Here is a 21,717-nt window from a genome sequence, read left to right as displayed (position 1 = left end):
ACGCGGAGTTCTTGGAGGTTTTCTGCGAAAAGGAAGCTGACAAATTGCCGCCTCACAGACCTTACGACTGCGCGATTGACTTAGTGCCTGGCGCGCAGTTGCCAACTGCCAAGCTGTACTCCATGTCGGAAGACGAGCTGCAAGAGCTTCGGGAGTTCATAGAACACAACCTCAAGCGCGGATTCATCCAGGAATCTAAAGCAGCGGGAGGCAGTCCTGTTTTCTTTGTGAAAAAGAAAGACACGCCCCAGAAGAGGCTCATTGTGGACTACCGGTTCATAAACAGACTAACTAAGCCCAAGGCCTTCCCCATGCCCAAAATTGACGACCTTTTGGCTACAGTCAGGAGGGGGAAGATTTTTACCAAGCTGGATTTACGTGGCGCTTACAACCTCATCCGCATCAGGAAGGGCGACGAGTGGAAGACGGCCATGTTCACTCCTTTGGGCACGTACGAATACAGAGTTATGCCCTTCGGTCTACAAAATGGCAGCCATGTTTTCCAAGCATTCATGCATCACGTCCTGGCAGGTCTCCTCTACAAGAAGTGTGTCTGTTTTCTCGACGATATCCTAATTTTCTCGGAATCGCCAGGGGATCACGATAAGGACGTGAAGGAAGTTCTGCAGAGGCTGAAGGAACACAGGCTGTACGCCAAGTTGGAGAAGTGCCAGTTTGATGTGAGAGAGGTAGATTTCCTTGGCTACAAGCTGTCCGACGAGGGACTGGCCATGGACAAGACTAAAGTCCAAGCGCTGTTGGACTGGAAAAGCCCTCGAAATCGGAAGGAGGTCCAGAAGTTCATCGGCTTTGCCAATTTTTATCGCAAGTTTATTAAAGGTTTTGCAAACGCGACGGCGGCAATCACTGACACCCTCAGTTCCAAGAAGAAGAAGTTCGTCTGGACCGAACAAGCAGAGCGATCCTTTCGGAAGCTTAAAAGCCTTTTCGCCTCCGAGGAGCAGCTGCTGCACGTGAATCCTGGCAGGCCCATGCGGGTAGAGACAGATGCATCAGACAGAGCAGTTGGGGCCGTCCTCTTGCAAGAGGATTCGCAAGGCAACTGGAGACCGGGTGCATTCTACTCCCGGAAGCTCAGCAAGACGGAGCGCAACTACACCATATGGGACAGGGAGTTGTTGGCCATTCATGCAGCTTTCAAAGCGTGGCGACACTTCCTGATAGGAGCCAAGCACACGGTGCAGGTCCGCACGGATCACAAGAACTTAGAGTATTGGCGGACGGCTAAATTGCAAACCCAACGACACATGCGCTGGGCGGAATTCTTTGCGGATTTCGATTTTAAAATAGAATACATCCCTGGAGACTCCAATGTTATAGCAGACGCGCTGTCCCGAAAGCCTCAATACCTGGAGGAAGTAGCTCCAATCGCAGCAAAGTACATCTTCGCACCGCAGGCGTGGACGTGCGCTACCATCGCAGTCGACCTGGACGCGGTGCGACGCGCGCTGCAAGAGGATCAGTTTGCACAATCCAAGATGGAGGAGCTCCGCAGAGGGTCGCCTGACAACAATGAGTTTCAGTTGCAGGACGGACTTTTGACTCGCAAGGGCGCCCTTTACGTGCCCACCGACGAGCTTCGCGCCACGGTTTTGCAACAATTGCACGATGCCCCGAGTGCGGGCCATTTCGGCAAAGAGAAGACGATGGAGTTGGTGGCAAGGGACTTTTGGTGGCCCCAGATGAGAGGAGAGGTGGCGGACTACGTAGCCAGGTGCGATATCTGCCAGAGGTCCAAACCAGTGCATCAGAAACAGGCGGGATTGTTAGAACCGCTGGAGACACCGCAGCAACCGTGGGAGAGGGTAGCGTTGGACTTTGTTACAGACCTGCCCAGCTCCAGAGGTAAGACGGCGGTGTTAGTGGTTGTGGACTTGTTCACCAAGATGGCGCACTTCATTCCTTGTGCCAAGGTGGCGACGGCAGAACAGACCGCAAAGCTCTTCATCGATCACGTCTTCAGAGTGCATGGACTACCGCAGTCCGTCTTGTCCGACAGGGGGCGCCAATTTGTTTCCACTTTCTGGCGGAAGCTTCTGGGTATCTTGCACGTCAAGATCAACCTGACGTCGGCGAGGCATCCACAGACCAACGGTCAAGCGGAGAGGGTCAACGCGATCATGCAGCAGTACCTACGGTGTTACGCCAACCAGCGACCCGCGGCGTGGGTGGACCACCTGCCGATGGCTGAGTTCGCCTACAACAACACGAAGCACGCATCCACCGGGGTGACGCCTTTCTTCGCGAACTATGGACGTCATCCCAGAACCTTCCCGAGCTTTACAGCACCTGAAGGGGGGGGACCTCAAAATGCCGACCAGTTTGCAGCAGAGTTGCAAGAGGTGCACGAGGAGCTGCGGAGACATTTGGAGCTGGCAAAGCAGGCGTATAAGGTGCAAGCCGATAAACACAGAAGGGCGGGGGAAGACATTCAGGTTGGGGACTGGGTATGGTTAGCAGCCCACGCGATGCCGGCCAGGTCGTTGGCCAAAAAGAAGTTAGAACACAGGCAGCTAGGACCATATCAAGTTGAGGCTAAGGTCAATCCGGTGGCTTTTCGCCTAGCCCTTCCGGAGGGCTCCAGGGTGCACCCGGTCTTTCATAGGTCGGTGCTCACTCCCTACAAAGCCCCACACAGGTTTCAAGAGTCAGGAGCACCTCCAGAGCCACGTAGAAGGGCGCCTGAGAGAGGGGAGTCGCCAAGACCAGAACCTCTTAATGAGGTCACAGAGATACTGGATTCACGATGGGGGGAGGAGGGAGTTGAATATTTTCTCGCCAGGGAAGGCACTCCAGTCTCTGCAAATAGCTGGGTGCCGGGTTACGCTTTGGACGAACCCCTGTTGAAGGAGGAGTTTCATGCAATTTTTCCGCACAAACCCATGCCCGAGGAGTATTTTGATGATTGGCTTTTCACGCCCACTTTGTCGGGCAGCACGTTCGGGGGTTTCTCCTCGCCCGAGGGCTCTACGCCCAAAACAAGCCCGACCAGGGATCCCCGCCTGGGGGGGGAAGAGACAAACCCTTATTGGTGGGTGGATCAGCCAAGGGAGGTATGGAGTCAGAGGTGGATGATAGGTCCTTGGCGGGCAGCGCCAGGAGAAGCAGTGAGGGAGGAAGAGACTGTGATGCCTTCAGGTGGAGAACCCGAGTTCGAACACACGTATACGGAGCTGCCAGAGGAGAAGATTGACATGGACACCCGGTATCCTGAACCGACCCAGGAAGAACCACATTTCCCTCAACCTGCACCCAGCGACCGGGAGGGGGGAAGGGGGGGTTTCGAGGGGGGGATGGATGTCAGGGTTTCTGGGAGAAGTGAGGAGATGGCAGAGGAGACGGAAAACGAGTGGGAGGAGGGAGAGAGAGACGAGGAAGAAGATGACGGAATTCGAAGGGAATCTATGAGCCTAAGCAGTGAGTCAGAGGATTCCCAAAAGGGAGCTAGCATGATCAGGCGAAAAGCAGGAGAAGAGAGAAGCTGTGAAAAGTCAGGAAAGGAGGGGAGAAAGCCCAGTGAAGCACAGACGCTGTCAGAGGGGTCTCAGCCGGAACGGAGTAAAGGGGGTGGAGTTGTCAGCCTCTCGGAGGGAGGAGGAACAGGAGAAAACAGAGAGAGGGGGTTGGAGCAAGGTGTTCAGCCGGAAAGGGTAGAGAGTGGAACAGGGGGCAGTATAGAGGACGAAGGAAAGGTCAAAAGCAACGTACGCGCGCCAAGTTCAAGCATAAAGGCGCGCGGAAGTGGGGAAAGCTCAGAGGAGGAGCCCGGCCCCAAAGCCAGAAGGAGGGGGCAGGAGGCGGCAGAGGATTCAGCCTCAGGCGAATCCCGGAAGGAGAGAACCCAGGGGGGCAGAAAGACCCTGCGGAAAAGAAAGGAGAGGAAGAGGTGGTCTAGAGCCAGGCTATTAAGTTGGTGTGGAGGAGGGGAGGAGTCAGAGGGGGACTTCAGCGGTCTAACGTGACAGACGTACAGCCACAATGCTGAACTGTGAAAGAAGCAACTATCATCAATAAACTTTTCCTGTAAGTAAACTATAATGGAGTAAGGTCTCTCGTGAGCTGGGACCCACCTAGGTGGCTGTGACAGCAATGTTTGTGTGTGTGTAGATTCCACCCAAGTTGCAGATGTAATTGTCAGAATGATTTAAAAAATTACCAAGAATTTGATGAAGACAGAACACTGGCCGCTTTTAGGGAACACAGCCATGGGCCCACACACATTCCTTAATAGTTGTATTATAGAATCATAGAATCATAGAGTTGGAATAGACCACAAGGGTCATCGAGTCAAACCCCCTGCCAAGCAGGAAACACCATCAGTGCACTCCTGACATATGGTTGTCAAGCCTCTGCTTAAAGACCTCCAAAGAAGGAGACTCCACCACACTCCTTGGCAGCAAATTCCACTGTCGAACAGCTCTTGCTGTCAGGAAGTTCTTCCTAATGTTTAGGTGGAATCTTCTTTCTTGTAGTTTGGATCCATTGCTCCGTGTCCGCTTCTCTGGAGCAGCAGAAAACAACCTTTCTCCCTCCTCTATATATAATCGGTCCAGATCAGTTACACATGTCAAAGAGTGGGGAATGCCTGATCAAAATTGAAGGGGAGCAGAAAGGAACGCCTGATCATCCACCATGTTTGGGAGACCTAACATTACAGAAAAAGGAATTTGCAACAGGCTGGGAGCATGCATCCCTATGGATGGCTCCCCATTTGCCATATTAAATAATAACACCCAATCAAAGATCATGACATACATATTTCTCTAGATAGTATGGGGAGGGATACATGTAAATCAGAAAATAAACTACATGAGATAAAATCACACCATACTGTGTAGAAATGAGCAGAATCTTCCTGTCCCTGAGACACTTAAAGTATGCTGTTGTTTTTCTGCAATAACTGAATTCCAGAAATTTTACTGCATAGCCAGATTTGTTAACCATTTCCACTGTTGTGCTATTATCACTAATATAATAACAGAGGCATTGCTGCATGGCCTCCTGCTCTGAGAAGCATGGGCAGTAAAAATAGGGAACAGGACTTTTGTAGTTATAGCAGCCATATTTGGAACTCATTACACAGGAGACTGGTTCATAATCCATATTCTGCACCTTACGTAGTGACTCTTACCTTGGGATAAGGAATTTTTCTGTGTATTGTAAAAATACATTCCTTCCCCCTTTATACTAGGTGTCATGTCCTTCAGTGTGCTGGCTTTATTAATACATAACAATAATAAATAATAATAATAATTCTTGGATTAAGTGAAAATCCAGACACAAAAAGTTGTTGAGCTTTTTTTCCACCTGAATTTCTGCCCGCACACTGCTTCCGACGGCAGTATTCTGGGCATGTCCAGGAAATTCCAGACGTATGGCAACCCTTTATTATATTTATATGCTACCCCTCATCATAAGATCTCAGGGTGGTTCACAGGGCTTTAGCCTCAAGATTTGATTTCAGTTTTCTATCTGTGTGATTGTTGGGGGGATGGGATTCTCGGAATGCAAAGAATGATTGCAGAGGCCAAAGTGTATGTGCTCTTGAATTATATATTTAAGGTTTCCTTTATGTATATTGATCTGCTGCTTATGCACTGCTTTAGCCCCTTGGATTCAGAGTATAACAATAAACAATGTGACTCCCTGCTCCCCGTCCCTGCAGTGATAATATAGCATTATACTACACTCTCTGACCAAACCATTCCAACCAGAATATTTCCTCGTGTTTGCTGGTTATAGAACTTGACTTGTTGTAAGCCGACTTGAGCATGGTTTAAACTATGAAAAGGCGGCTTACGATGTATGTATTTTTCAGCCATATGCCTAAGGTCGCAATTTCAAAAGTAAATTATGTATAAGCAGTGTTTTTTTTTCCAGGGGGTACTCAAGAGTACACAGTACTGGCACCTCTTTTTGGTGAAAAAGTGTAACACTTACTGTAACAACTGCATGGTGAGTACTGGCACCTGTTTTTCTAGGAAAAAAGCACTGCGTATTATAAGTGGCAGGCCCACTGTACAATGATAAAGGAAAGGCAGGGATGTGCGCGCGCACTCTCCCTCTGTGTATGTGTGTGTCTCACAAGCATGCATGCACACACACAAACTCAGTTACTCTTGGAAAGACTGAGAAATGGCACATGGAATGTGTTCAGTTAGTTATTTCTCCTCATAAAGACATCAGGCAAAATTGAAGCTGGAAACTGCTTTTGTGAAATATACCAATTTTTCAAGTTTAAACAGTTTTCTTAATCTATTTCAAACCCTATTTCGCAATTTACACCTAATTCACATACTGTGTCAGTATAAAACTAAGGTATTGTAAGCAACAGTTGTGAAGTTGTGAAGACTTCTTTCCAGTAAGATAAGCAATTGCATATTCTACATCTGCTGATTGAAATGCAACAGTCCAGCAAACACTAGACTATAAAATTTTCCAAATCCCTCTGCTTGGTCCAATATACAAATATAACAACCCCATCTAAGCACATACCTCTCTATACGTTTGTTGACTGGCTGATTCACCATCCTTCACCAAATTTGATTTCAGGGTAGTTTACAAGATTATACATATACAATCATGTAAATACACAGTAAAAAAGAGTGAACAGTCAGTAACATTTTATATTGATTAAATTTTTGAAAAGCATGGATTTTTATTTTTATTTTAAAGTTCCTACCTGGTGCCTAAAAGAAAACAATGTTTGCTCTAAGAATAGACACCATGGCTGAAAAGGCCTCCCTGGCAGTCAGAGAGTTAGTGGTTTTTTGTGTGTGGCTTGGTTGTTGATTTTGGGAGCAATATTCAAGTTGGTGATATCTCATCCTCCTCCTGCCTACACATGAAAGGTACTGTCCACAGCATGCGACACAAAGTTATTTAAATGTGGGTGCAATGTAAGGGAAAAGGGAAGCTGAGTTCAAATACCTGCTGGACATTACCTTTTATGCCCAAGGGCCCAGTCCTAAAGTCACATGCACTGAACCTTTAGGGGGGCGGGATCACATTTGAGGAGGATCTGATTTCCTCTCATTATACTGATCTACTTTAGTAGGACATTCCCTGGTTTTGGGGGGGGGGATAAGTAACAAAAAGAGAACAGAAAAATGGGGAGAGTATAAAAAAAGGTAAAGGACCCCTGACAGTTAAGTCCAGTTGCAGACAACTTTGGGGTTGCGGCGCTCATCTCGCTTTACAGGCCAAGGGAGCCAGCATTTGTCCACAGACAGTTTTTCCGGGTCATGTGGCCAGCAGGACTAAGCGGCTTCTGGAGCAACAGAACACCGAAACCAGAGCAGCGCACGGAAAGACCGTTTACCTTCCCGCCGGAATGGTACCTATTTATCTACTTGCACTTTCTGGCCTGCTTTCGAACTGCTAGGTTGGCAGGAGCTGGGACCGAGCAGCGGGAGCTCACCTCGTCGCGGATCGGCAAGCCCCAGAGGCTCAGTAAGGAAGCTAAATAAAGTTCTGTTATTTCCCAGAACTTTGTTAAACTTCCTTACACTCTGCTTCAATGTTTGTCCCCCCTGAAATATCAAGTGTCAATTATTTCAAAAATTTAATCATTTTTCTGCCCCTGATATGCTGGTGCCCTAACCATGTGTTTAGTCTGCCTATTGGGTAATCCAGCACTACTGTCAAGTGATAACTTACTGCACTACTACAAGTGATTATGTAAACTGGCCTCAGTAGAGAATGACAGCAATTTTAGGCAATAAGTAAATATATTTTGCAGATACACAGGATAGTATTTTCACTTTCTGCCAGGAGAGAAAAGAGGAAGAAACCACCACCAGCTTTCTTTTCTGGTAGCACTAAAGAGCAATTTCAATCTTGCTAATACAGTCAGCATCATCTAATTGCCTGCTCAATCTTACTTAGTCAACCAGAGGACAGTTTCTTTCATATTTGTTTGAAGAAATTCAATTTATCACACTTTATTGGGATTTCCTTCTGCTAATCAAGACAAAGCATTCTTATGAAGTTCCCAATTACCAAACAGAATCGATTTCAAAAGTCAGAAGAAACAAAAATACCTTAAATTAAATTAAAACCTTGGACACCCCACTTTTACCAAAGGTAGCTGGAGAAAAGAGCTGGCAACAGCAGTCCTAGTCTTCCCCATGTGCATATTGCTGTTCCCCTCCCCAAGCATTCAAACAATTTATAGAAGCCATTAATCTTCTAGCTACCCACTAAAAAGGATTATACATAAAAATACACAAATACAGAATATTCATCTAAAGGATTATATATAAAAATACACAAATACAGAATATTCATCTATCTTACATCTCTAACACCTTCCTTTTTAATGTATCCCAAAATAGAATTTCTGTTTAATCATCCAATGTCACCTTTCCCACTCATTTTCTTTCCTGCATATGTTTCCTTCATCTAAGGAGAACTATAAATCAGACACAACTGCAAATCCTTGAAGCAGTTTTCATTTACCATCACCTTCAGTTACAGACAAAGACAGAAATTATTCCTTCTATACCATTAACGAGTCTGTCTGCACCTCCAGCACCTGCTAGCTATAAAGAAGCAAAACACATACATTTGAATAAGGATTAAAAAGTGCCCATGGAATGTTTGTTTCAGGGGGGAAACCTCACATATTCATCCGGGGGGGGGGACCTCATAAAGTGTAGCGATAGAAATTACTCTTCAAGTAGAATTGCAAATTTCAGCTAGTCCATTACTTTTTTCTTACTTATCATGTAACCCTGAAATTGTATGTTAGGTTCTTATAGACTATAAGCATGTATGCATATTCTAGAGTGATGAACCCCACTACCAGGGCACAAGTTGTTTTTATTTGACCATATTAATTAGATACTCTTTTCTCTTAGTTATATTTAGTTTCCATAGTTTACACCAGAAACAGATGTTAAATAGCATGCTAATACCCAGGTCCCCCTGTATCATAAAAAGGTTTACACTCTCCAGACTTCAGGTATGGAGGCTGATCGAAGGACAGGTTACATATTTTTGTTACACCAGCAATTTCACAATTAAGTTTGTGGTTTTTAAATTTGTCAATAAGGCCTAAAATTTAGACTTTATCCGCTTGCCTCAGATCTTCAAACACTTTCTGAGAAAGCTAGTTCTGGACAAGGATCTGCCCTACATATTCTGCAGTGCAGGCAGATACAAAGAATTCATTCAGCTTCTCTGTAGTATCCTATAGCACACCTATGTGACCCCTTGTCCTCCAAGGGAGTCTTAATGATATGCAGAACTGTACTCGCTCTGATAATTTATAGATTCTGTAAAAGCGGCACAAAAAGTGCTCTGTTGACTCTCTTAAAAACTGAATTAGGTCACATACATACATAATTTTAAGTGTATTCCATCTTTCCACAGTTCCACAACAGGGCTTCCAGGACTCACAGCCAACTTGCAGAACATTTTTGGAATTTCCGTAATGAAGTAATGATTACTTAACACTGAAACACTGTACATGTAGATTCAATTCTCTCTTCTCTATACAACTTAAGGACCGTACAAAGTAACTTTTTAAAGTACTGAGGGAGTGAGCCAGAGGTACTAACTAAGCTAAAAATTAAAAAAGTCAAAGGGGTTCGTACACTTGTTTTCTTTACATGCGTGAAAATGAATTACTGTAAAGATGCTTTCTTGCTAACCACTGGCCCTTCCCCCACTATTTTTAAAATTGGCCCCTCTTTTTATAGAGGTGTTCAATGGGGCATACTTTAAATATTCATAATTAATATTTAGAGGGAATGCATACCAAGGACCATGCTGGTATTCTAAGTCCAAAGCAATGATCTTATCCTAAAAAGGTGCTCAACTCTGCGGACAGTTATAGCAAAGAGAAGCCAAATACAAATTTATCCAGAAATCTGATTGAATGAACAAGACTGTAAACAGCTTCTTGTCCTGTTTCAAGAACTGAAAGAGCTTAAAGGAGCATAATGGTGTTTCTAGTCATATTCCGTTTATTTATAAACTGCATTTTCCACACATACATTGTGTTCAAAGCAATTCTTAGACAAAACCACAACAAATAAGAATACGCTACAAAGTCTTCTTCTTCTTCTTTGGCGATCATTCGTAGCCGAGTAAGATTGTCTTCCATAAACACGGTTTTAACAATGAGTCCATAAGTGACTGTGGAGGCGAATTCTGGACCCACACGTCCTTCCACAGTGTGGACATTGGTTCCTGGGCGGGAGTTGATCATGGTGTGGATTTGCCAAGCGTGCCTTCCTCTCAGCACGTTTCTCCCTTGCGTTCTGAGTTCAAGTGTCTTCAAAGTCCATGACACCTTTGGTAAAGGCTGTTCTCCAACTGGAGCACTTGCAGGCCAGTGTTTCCCAGTTGTCAGTGTTTATACTACATTTTTTTAGATTTGCCTTGAGACAGTCTTTAAACCTCTTTAGTTGACCACCAGCATTACGCTTTCAATTTTTAAGTTCAGAATAGAGTAGTTGCTTTGGAAGATGACCATCAGGCATCCACACAACATGACCAGTACAACAAAGTTGATGTTGAAAAATCATTGCTTCAACACTGGTGAACTTTGCTTCATCCAGTACACTGATATTAGTTTGCCTGTCTTCCCAAGTGATGTGTAATATTTATTGGAGCATATTAAAAGTTTGAGCAAGAACCATACCAACAGATTAGATAATATCCAATATCAATGCTACAATTATACCCATAGTAAGGAATTCATTCCACAGTTCATATTAAGAACTTAGCAAAAAGATACCTTTCCTACAAAGTAGCAGGAAAAAGAGGAAAACTTAACACTAACAAAACTGAACTTCCTTTAGCTGCTAAAGTGTAAGTACAGTGGTACCTCGGGTTAAGAACTTAATTCATTCTGGAGGTCTTTTCTTAACCTGAAACTGTTCTTAACCTGAAGCACCACTTTACATAATGGGGCCTCCTGCTGCCGCTGCGCCACCGCTGTACGATTTCTGTTCTCATCTTGAAGCAAAATTCTTAACCCGAGGTAATATTTCTCGGTTAGCGGAGTCTGTAACCTGAAGCGTATGTATCACTGTATACTATATCACCGCACTGTACATAAAACAGCCAACATGTTCCAACTAGCGCCACACTCAAATCCCCTTTCAGTGGGATTTGAACACTAGCTTCAAAATAATATACTACACACTTTGCATCAATCCCTGTCCCAACCCTTGATATCCTGATTAGCATATGTGCTACATAAGAAAGTCTAAAAAAACAAAACATGGGGGGGTCCTAGTTGAAAAAATGAAGAGGGATATGAAGAATTGTTCTGGGATGCACTCAAAGAACTGTCTTCAAATTTGGCATCTGTTCACCCCACTCTACAGGTGCTACAGGTGCAACTCTGGGGCCATGCATACCCCCTCCCACAGTCAATATAAATATGAATGAGAATTTGGACATAGCATAGAAGTGGTCCTATCTGAGCTCTCGAGTTCTCTCTTTCTGCCATGAAAAAGCAACACTTACCTGTGTAGATCTTGCCCATGTCACTTCTCATTAAAGGTTATTTCTTCATTTTCAAATATATGTAATGGCACCAGATTCTGAGGCAGCTAAAATAGTGATTATGACACAAGGCATCTTCAAAGAACACTTCCTTAAAGTTGTCAGTCTCCATTAATGGGGAGCGGGGAAGTGGGAAAGAAAGACTGAACTTAGCATACTTTGGTAAAAGTATAGCTAGGGCAACCAAACACAGATTATTTCATAAACTGTGGTGTGGTTTTCCACTGTAAATTATTTGCTTAGAAATCACAATTTGGTCATGGAAATAAAGCAACAAACATCATGTGGCTCTGTGAGCAGTGCCAAGAACCTTAAACAGCAGAGTTTAAACAAAATAGCCTTTATCACTGAACTAATCATTAGCAAATGCGGAAAGCTGCAACCAAATGCCTGCAGGTTCATCCAACAGCAGTACACAGACACCTCTTGCTTGCATCATTTCTTTCCAGATTTCTTGTACAACCCAGTGGTGTCAATGTCACAATTATTCCTGAGACAGAAATGAGGAGGAGGGAGAAGGTGGATGCTAAATTAAAAGAATGGAGAAAAGCAAGGGTCTTATGCCAAACTATTCATCTTCCTCTATCAATGTGTGCAATTTCAATCTTTAAATGTAAACAGAAATTAGTCACATGCCCAACACTCACTGCCCAAAAAGAAGTGACATTTATAGCAGAAGATCTGAGAACAAACTGTCAGAAAGTCAGACGCAATTATATTCAAGTGTCAGAGGAAATTCTGTTTAAAGCAATGAAGTTCACAACTGTACAGGTAAAGACTGCAGTTCTGCAAAAATTTTGTGCTCTGAAGTTACAATCACATGTGTTTGTATCACCGGCGCCAGCACCATCATGGCAGAAAAACATTGATCCAAGTTATGGAGTCTCACAGATCCATATAAGGCATGCCCACCAAACCATTCACCCCAAATTAAAACTGACATTAGTTTCTATTGCTTGCATTGTAAAGACAAAACACTAATCCAGCACTTGTCAGAGCCACCATAGCACAAAAACATGGATTCTGGTCACAGAACTTCATGCTAATGGATCCTCATGATTTTCCCAAGGAATCCCTCTAAAACCACAATCAAATCACAGTTTATATCTGTGTCCACAGATGTGTTCTGTGGTATGGGGGTGGGGGGGAATCCCATGTAACAAACATAAAAATCAATGAGGATCCCTGTGTAAGGTGAGGTTTTCTTTACCGCTGTAAACACTGTTCCAACACTATCCACAGAAATCAATGCCAACTTTATTCAGTTGGTGGCTTGGGGGACATGCCTTGCAAAAATAATGGGGAGGTATTAAGCATCACGCCCCCCCCCCAAAAAAAATAACCTTTCCATCAGCTTTTTGGCTTGCCAGACAGAACAATTTCTCTCTCCTTCCCTTCCCGCTGCACTATTCTGAGAGTTCCACCCGCCACCCCGAGCCAATTTCAGGGGGCACAAGGCCATGCAGAGAGAGGAAAGGGGGAGAAGCTCCATTCTGCAATCAAGAGTCCCTTTGCCGGGCTTTCACTGACAGAGCTCATTAGATGAATCCCACCCAGGATGATTTGTTCTGTGCCATGACAGTGCTGACAAATGCTGGATCTGCAGGGTTTTTTTTACAGGTCAGCCCATGAAGACGAATGTGGCCTGTTATTTGATGGTGGCCTGGGGGAAATCCCATTTAAAAATTGTGCAAGTGCAAGGGAAACCATCCTGATCCACCTTTTATATTCTGCTTTTTCCATGCCCTGGAACAGCCATTTTCTAACTAAGATCCACAACACACACACAATTCCACAGGTGCCAACAGGAACAGGAAGTTTAGGGACTCCTAGTCTAATCCATCTAGAATGAAGCATGAAGAGAAAAAAATGGTGGAGGTGGGAGTAATCACTTGCATTCAGTGTTAGAAACTGAGATATGAAAGCTAGAAGCTAAATGGCACCTTGAACCTAGGTTATGGGAGCAACAACGGAATGTCTAGGCATGCTTTTTTATAACAAGAATACAAAGCTGAAAATGAATGAACTGCAGCTAGAATATTATGTTCATTTTTCACATGGTCTAGTCCTTTCCCCACCCACCTGCCACCCACCATACTCTTAGGAGGGTCTCTTCTCCAGTCTTCAGAGAGTAGCTGGAAGTGAGGAGGCAGAAAAGCCAATGAAATTCCCTGTCACAAAATGTGCATAGAACAATAGGAGTTTTGAACGGCGCTTGCATTACCATGTCAATATGTGCTGACAAATACTTCCAACTTTTCATAGAACAGGCACTAAGAACTGCCTTGACATTATAAATATTTTTCTCTTCAAAACAAGAAGTTTGTAATGGTGCAACCAAGTTGAGACGTGGGACTACATACACCCACAGGTGAATGCTGATTCCAATATAGCTACCACATGCCCCAAAGTGGGCTTTCATATACTACAAGCTGCTACATCTATGTTACCCAGGCACTAACATACCTTGCTTGAAAAGATTCGCTTGACTTTGGTAAACAAAAACAGACTGCTAGCAGCACAGTATTAGAATAAGGTGAGGAGCCACACCGCAATGATACAATAACATTTTTCATGCAGAAAGTTACAAATTCAGCTTCTAAAGATCCCCAGGGCTGCAAGATTAAAAGAATCCAAAGTAGCAGGGTTGGGAAAGACCTGTCTAAGGCAAGGCAAGCCAAAGGTCTTGGGGTAATGAATTGGGCACATAAACCTCAGCTCTGATGTTTCAAAAGTGAGTTGATGTTTTATTCCAAATTATTTTAGGATACTACTATACAAGAATCAGGAAAAAAAATCAAAATATTCATACACAGAGGTATTTGTCTGTTTACCTTCTAGTTCAACATAGAGTTTACATTATAGCCTCCTCTTATTTTTGATTATTTGCACATTACATTAAGCCATAAACCATGAGCTACTGTGAACAAGTAGTGCATATGGCCCAATTGCTTCTGTTTCCCTCCTCCGCTAGCATGAGAGCAACACCCATTAAACGTGGCTTACCATGCCACGTGAACTCGGATCATGGTTTGTTTCTCCTTAAGAAAACCACAATCATCAAGCCAAGAAACAAAGCACATTTCTGGGTTCAAATGACATGTCAAACCAAAGTCTGTGGTTTGTTGCTCTCACTTACACTGTAGGAGAACAAAGCAGGAGCGATCAGGTAGTGTGCTCTAGCACGCTGCTTGTCTATTGCTTAAAATGATGTGCAACAGTGACCAGCTTTTCCAGCATCACTTTGGAGGGCACTCCTTGTTGTTGTTTTTATAGCTTACTCTCTTGTTCCTGAGTGCTGGGATAGTTCCACCAATTTCATTTGCATGCACCCATGCCTATTTTACTCATATATACCATATTTTCCCCTCTATAACACACAGATTTTTTCTCCTAAAACGTGAGGGGAAATGTCTGTGCGTGTTATTGAGCGAATGTGTGGTCCCTGGAGCTGACAGGCGCCAGTGAAGGCAAAAATCAGGCAAATATCAAATTGTCCGGAGAAGGGAAGCCTTGAAAAGAGGAAGCTGCTGCTTTCCTGCATTCTGCCTCAGGGTCTTACTGCCCACCCACTTCTGTTTCCTTACTGTGTTTGCTCAAACGGAACAAAGAGCAGAGAAAACCCCTCCCCTCCGGGAAAGCAGAGCATCCTTCCTTCTAATTCCTCTCCGTGCGTCTAGGGACTCGCAGGCAACATGCAGGTGGGGGGGGGGGAGAGAGAGCTGGCTGGCTGGCTTGGGTGGGTGGGTGGGTGGGTAGGGGGAACTTTTGCCTTCCTTTCCACCCTCCGGTAAAACCCCTCTCCTGCATTCTTAGCCAGCTGCTTCTCCGCACACCCCTCTCGGTGTTCCTTGTCCCTTCTATGTTTTTCCTTCCCTCCCCACTTAAAACGTGGTTACAAAGCACGGATCCACATGGATCCTCAGGACCTTTGCATTGGGTCACCCCAAATTCACCATCAGATCACATAGCAATGATCTGATGCAAAAACAGGGCTGCAATGGTGCAAAAACGTGGTTACAAAGCATGGATCCACATGGATCCTCAGGATCTTTGCATTGGGCTACCCCAAACTCACCGTCAAATCACATGTCTGTGGCCGCAGCATGAAGCACAAAAATGATACATCCACTGTTTCATTCAGAATTTCGCCCCCTTGTTTTTCTCCTCTAAAAACTATGTGCGTGTTATGGTCAGGTGCGTGTTATCGAGCGAAAAATACGGTACTCTCAGTAGAACAGGTATCCCCAACCTGCGGCCCTCCAGATGTTTTGGCCTACAGCTCCCATGATCCATAGCTAACAGGACCAGTGGTTAGGGATGATGGGAATTGTAGTCCAAAACATCTGGAGGGCCAAAGGTTGGGGATGCCTGCAGTAGAATGTCACAACAGCTTCTCCTCACATATCCATTAAAAAATAGGTATCTGTATTTTTGTGATAGTAAATACCAAACATAAATGCTTCTTCCTACGCAGAAGCATTTAACAGTGTTGGAAGCTGCTATAGCTACAGAACATAAGAATTTCAAAACTTCCCTTGGTAATCATTTGCCACCCTAAATATAAACTTCATGCACATTTCCTGATATTTAACCAAGCCTTTCCTCTTTCAACACCATCAAGCGTAGTCAATAATGTTTCGGTGGGAAATAGTAATTTTTCATGCACTGAGCTTAGGAATATTGTCAATATATCTGCAGAAGAAGATCTATAGAGTAGATAAGCAACTTTAATTTACGGCACATATTTTTGAGTGATGGAAACTATCATGCACAACAACATGATTAGTAAAATCCTATGTCTGAGAGTAGTTGAGAAATAAGCATGGAGAATGTCAATTTTCAATAAATTAGCACATATGCCAAAATATGCTAGAAACCTATATCCAAAGACAGTATTATGAGCTGTATTATGGAAGACCATTCAAAAATAGTTTCTCCTTTTTATTCATGCACCGAATTTTGGAAACTGCTGACTTGCTTATCACAGCCTCCAGTTCTAACAGTCAAGGATAGCAGATGCATTTCTTATCGCTACATGAGCAGCTGAAGTTCTGAAACAATTATTTATAAGAGTGAACTCTGTTGTATTTATCTCAGAGGCATGGTGAGCATGGGAATAATGTATGACTGATCTCTTTTCTTTCCAATACCAGTTATTAGCAGAGGCATGGGGGAGCGGAGTCCATCAGTCTATATACAAAAAAAAATTAAAATGGAACTAAGCCAAGCAAGATTTTAAACAGAATCCTGCACTCAGGTCACTGCAGCCTACAAAGGACCATGAAACATTTCAGCTAGCTTATGAAACACATACTGCAAAACAAACTTGCAGGAATCTTCTATGGATACACTTAACACACACAAACAAGTACACAATACAATTCCTAAATTCCCTCTGACCTCACTTTTTACAATATGCTATTCCAGTCGTGTATATATGTATATATGCAACTCAGAATAACACACTGTGCATCTGATGAAGTAGACTGCAGGCCATGAAAGCTTGTGCGATAGTAAATCTGTTAAGTCTTTAGGGTGCCCCAAGACTCTTTTGTTATATTTACGTCAGTAGTAAAAAAAGAGAAAGAGAGAGAGAGAGCGCTTTAAACCAGGCTAAAAGAGGGGAAGGAACTCCTGAAATCTTCAGAAAGATCTCTATCAGCAATAACTGCTTCAAGATTGACAGGTTTAAAGATTAAAGATTCTTCTCTCTATAACTAGCAGAGTCATTTATCCTAACGTAACTCAACATTGGGGTGGGGGGATCCATTACAGTTCCTAATGACTAGCCAGTCTTTCCTTGCCCCCTCAGCTACACACAAATATTCCTTCATCCTCCTGAACCAACATTTAGAGCCTTTCAGACAAATACATCTTTTATCATTTCCTACAGACCTGTCACGTAAAGCACTTTATAAAAACAAAAACAAACCACCCCTAATGGACAGGGATGGGATGCCTTTTGTTCTTTTCCCTTCATCATACCGCAGGGCACAGAAGGTTGGGAGAGATTTAAAAGTGGGGTGGGGGGAGCCCTGTATTTCCTGTTTCTGTTAGTTCTGCTTGCCCATCTCTTTCCCCATCTCCCTTCCCAGCAGCTAAAAGGAGCAAAACCCATTAACAAAGGTAAAGACAGCACACTGGGGTGCGGGGGAGAGAGAGAAACAGAGGGATTTATTAATTTTTTTTAAGGCAATCACTGCAGGGCCAGGAAGAGGACAAGCTGCCAGCCTTTCCGGGGGCCCTTCTGTCCCTCTCCCAGAAAGCAGAAGCAGCTTCCAAAGACAGGGGGTGGGGTGAGGCAGTGGGTGTTGCAACCTGCCCCCATAGGTTAAAGCGAACGCAAGTTGTAATAATAATAATAATAATAATGTTATTATTTATACCCCGCCCATCTGGCTGGTCTTCCCCAGCCACTCTGGGTGGCTTCCAAAAAATATATTAAAATACTGTAATACATCAAACATTAAAAGCTTCTCTAAACAGGGCTGCCTTCAGATGTCTTCTAAAAGTTGTTGCGATTCATTTATTTACCTCTCACACACAAAACACCGTTTGCTGGAGAAAACAAGGCCCACAATCCCATGCAGATCCAAAAACCTGGAGCAAAGGGGGGGGGGCACAAAAAAATCTGGGGTGAAGGAGGGGGAAGATAAGAGAAAACCACCAGCCCAGAACGAAGCAAATCATTGGAAAGAAAATAATAATAATCAGGAAGTCTGGGCTTTCGTCGCCAGGAAGAAAAGAGATTCCGTTCCTCCTGAATATTGCAGCCTAGGATAAACATGCACAGATAAAAAAAAAGGAGCTAAAGCAATGCGGGTAACTGTCCGCCACCCCCACCCCCCTTTCAAATCGAGGCGCAGGGGAAAAGAGGGTGGGGGGTGCGGGGAAAGCGACGTATAGCCAAAAGCCAGCAAGGAGAGGGGGGGAAGCAAACGGCTCCTGCTGCAGCATCCCTGGCCGGGGAGGCGGAGGAGAGCTCGGAGCCGCCGTTGCGGCCTAGGAAGCGAGGCGGGAGGGGGAGAGAAGGGAAGGAAGAGGGAGGGAGGGAGGGGAGAGAGACACCCCCTAAGTGTCCTCGGGAGCCGAAGGGTGACAGAAAATGGGGGGTGGGAAAGGGGGGAGCTGAGGTGGGAGCCCAGAGCTCCGTTTGCTCACCGGGGTGGTCGCTGCGCGGTTGCTGAGAGAGACGCCTCCGGGATCCGCCCCACCGGCGAGGGCTTTGGGAAAGAGGGCTTGCAGGTTTTTTGAAAAAGGGTGAAATGATGAGAATAATAATAATAACAACAGCAACGACGAGGCTCCGAGGGAGGGAGGGGCGGCCGTCCGCCTCCTCCTCCTCCTCCTCCTCCTCCTTTCCTTCTCTCTCTCTCTCTCTTCCTTTATTCCTACGGCGAGGCTGCAGCCCAGGCGGGGAGAGGAGAGGAGGGGAGGTGGGCTTCAAGGCAGCGCCGCCCGCCGTCGGGCTCCCCTCAGCCGGCAGCTCCCAGCGCCGCTTCCCGCTTCCCCCATCAATCAAGGCCCGGCCTGGGCCGAGCGGGCAATCCCGGGAAAGGAGGAGGAGGAGGAGGCGCTGCTTTCTCCGCTGCTGCTCCGCTCCCGCAGCGGCTGGTGGCCATTTTAATTCGCCTGCTCCGGCCTCCTTTCCTCTGGGTGCCGCCGCCGCCGCCGCCCGACGCGGTTCCCTCTTTCCCAAGCGCTCGCTGGCTCCTTCCTCCGGCGCTCCTCCCTGCCGCCCTTCGCCGGCTCCCTTCGGCCCGCCTCCTCCTCAGCTTCCCTCACAGAGACGCCCCTGGGCTGGCGGGCGGGCGGACGAGGCTCCTCTAGGAAGGTCCTCCTCACCACACCCAAAAAAAGGACACCTCAGCGCCAACAGTTTTAGGGAATTTCTTCTCCTCACACTTTTTTTTGGGGGGGGCAGTTCCTGAGAGGAGACAGAAAACAGGCTGTTGTGGGTCGGTGGGTTCCGAGTAACTTCTCTCACGTCTGAATGGATGTTGCGAGTCCCGCACTCGCTCGGGATTGTGTTCCTTGCAAAGGAAAGCTCTGTTTCTGCGCTACCCCACGCCTCTATCTATCTATCATCTATCTATCTATCTATCTATCTATCTATCTATCTATCTATCTATCATCTCAGAGACTCCCTGTTATGGATGCTTTAGCTGGGATTCCTGCATTGCAGGGGGTTGGACTAGATGACCCCTGGGGTCCCTTTCAACTCTCCGATTCCATGCTTCCCGACTGAAGCAATGCATGCGTTTTTTCTTCAGCAGATTTCCATCCCTAATGAGACCCCAAAGGCAGGGCAAAAACATATATGAAACGACATAAAGCCAATAAAAATGCACATGCACGCCCTCAGTAATATCAAATCGATCACCAGCAGATCATTTGTATATATGATAGGTAATAATATATAGATAGATATGTGTAAGTGGGCATAAAGATGGTCTACACAGGTCAGCCAACTTCCTTTTCTGGCTTGCTTTGTCTCACTTCACCCCCTTGTTCCCCACATCTTTTCTCTCTCTCCTCATCCCTTGGACGCAACGTTCCTGACTGTTCTTCTCCATCCCTTGTACTTCCAGATGGGAGCTATTTTGCTTGCTGCCCACCTCTGTTGTGTATGGCAAGGTGATGTTGTTTCCCACTTTCTTATTTAGAAAAAGCAACTTCGCTTATAGGGCTGCTGAGCATGATGTCAAACAGCCCCCGGGTGACAACCCAGCCACTCACCACCTTTATCTGCGCAGAGACCTACATTTACTTTTCTGTACATATAAATTAACATAGCCACATTTGTGTCACGGGCTTGAGTCCTCCTGTAAATAGATGTGAAACAAGAATGTCTCAAACTGATGCCTCCTTTGAACAGGGGAAATGCTAGGTATTGAATTGGGGGCATCTGTTGCTGCGAATCAGAATTGGGGAAATTGCTGCTGCTGCACTCATGTCTTGTTTTTGGGTTTCCCATATGCCTCTGATTGTCCACTAGGAGAACAGGATTCTGCACTCAATGAACCTTTGGCCTGATCCAGCAGGATGATCCTTATGTTGCTATGTTATTGGGTTTTGGAAACCTGATAAAATCTTGGGTGGGAATTCTGGAGGGAAAGAGAAAAGGCAGCAAAGCCTTATGCTACTAGACCAGACTTGGTTTAGTGCTACTAGCTACAACTTCAACTTGTAAATTCTTCGTTTTCAAGGTGTTTCCCACATGTTGTTGTAACTGAAACAAATGGCAAAGCAGGAATCTGGCATTAATGGTAAGATTGACAAATAGGACATGAGAAAGATGACAACATAAGGAAAGGGACAACTTTAGGAAAATCTGGTTTGACTTTATTGAATACAATTAGACTAAAGAACTTGGACATAAATCACCAAGGACTCATGATGGAATACTTTTTTATCACGATGTTGAGCTATTATATGTTAAAATAAATAAATAAAATGTTTAGGTGGTGTGGGTGTGGGTTTGTGTTCATGGCCACTGTTACACTGTCACCGTAGCAAGCATGTACGGTAATTTTGCACTTTAGCATATTATTTCTTGAGTTTTTATATAGCTGATTTTTTAACATCACAAGGTCACATGTTTTCTGCTTCTCTTCTGCTTGTGACACTTACTTGGTTTGTGATAAATTGTTCTCTTTTTGAGTCACCATTGTGTGACCCATTTTCTTTTAGTGTTGATTCAAAATATATAGGTATGAGCTGTGTGGAGACAATACCTTTTAGGAATTGACTCAAGTTATTAGACGCCAGCAAAATACATGTGTATCTAGTTATAACATATTTTTATGTCTGTGTTTTCAATATTTTACATTTTATTCCAGGCCTCTAAACCAATTCCTACAATAAACCCCACCTATTTTGTTTTGGTTTAGTGGGAGTTCTCCCCTGCCCCCTGGAAATGTTTGTCTGATAAAACTTCCACAGAGTTGAAAGCAATTTCAGGGTGGATTTCTTTTTGTTCCCTAATATAGATTATGTATTATGAGTTTTATTTGATTTTTTATTATTTTATTATTTTTATTTTTTTGCATTACCCCTGATTAAAAGCAGAGAAATTGATGCATCCAAAGAATGGGGATGCGCTACAAGCTCTTTCAAGCTGCTCCCATTTCCAAGCTGGTTATAATTGCATTTCCCATTGCAAGCCAT

General features: G+C 44.7%; 1 protein-coding gene across 1 annotated transcript in view; it reads right to left on the bottom strand.

Annotated features, from left to right (window-relative positions):
* Positions 1–19,353, bottom strand: part of WDFY3 (WD repeat and FYVE domain containing 3) — a 139,504-nt gene extending 120,151 nt beyond the window's left edge. The window contains exon 1 of the mRNA XM_081876576.1: positions 18,709–19,353. The gene's annotated coding sequence lies outside the window, so the exon portion shown is untranslated. The remainder of the gene's footprint in view (positions 1–18,708) is intronic.
* Positions 19,354–21,717: the final 2,364 nt, after the last annotated feature.

This window comes from Podarcis erhardii, assembly GCF_964252035.2.
Source record: "Podarcis erhardii genome assembly, chromosome: 9".
Taxonomy (NCBI): Eukaryota; Metazoa; Chordata; class Lepidosauria; order Squamata; family Lacertidae; genus Podarcis; species Podarcis erhardii.
This window is presented reverse-complemented; position numbering and strand designations above follow the sequence as displayed.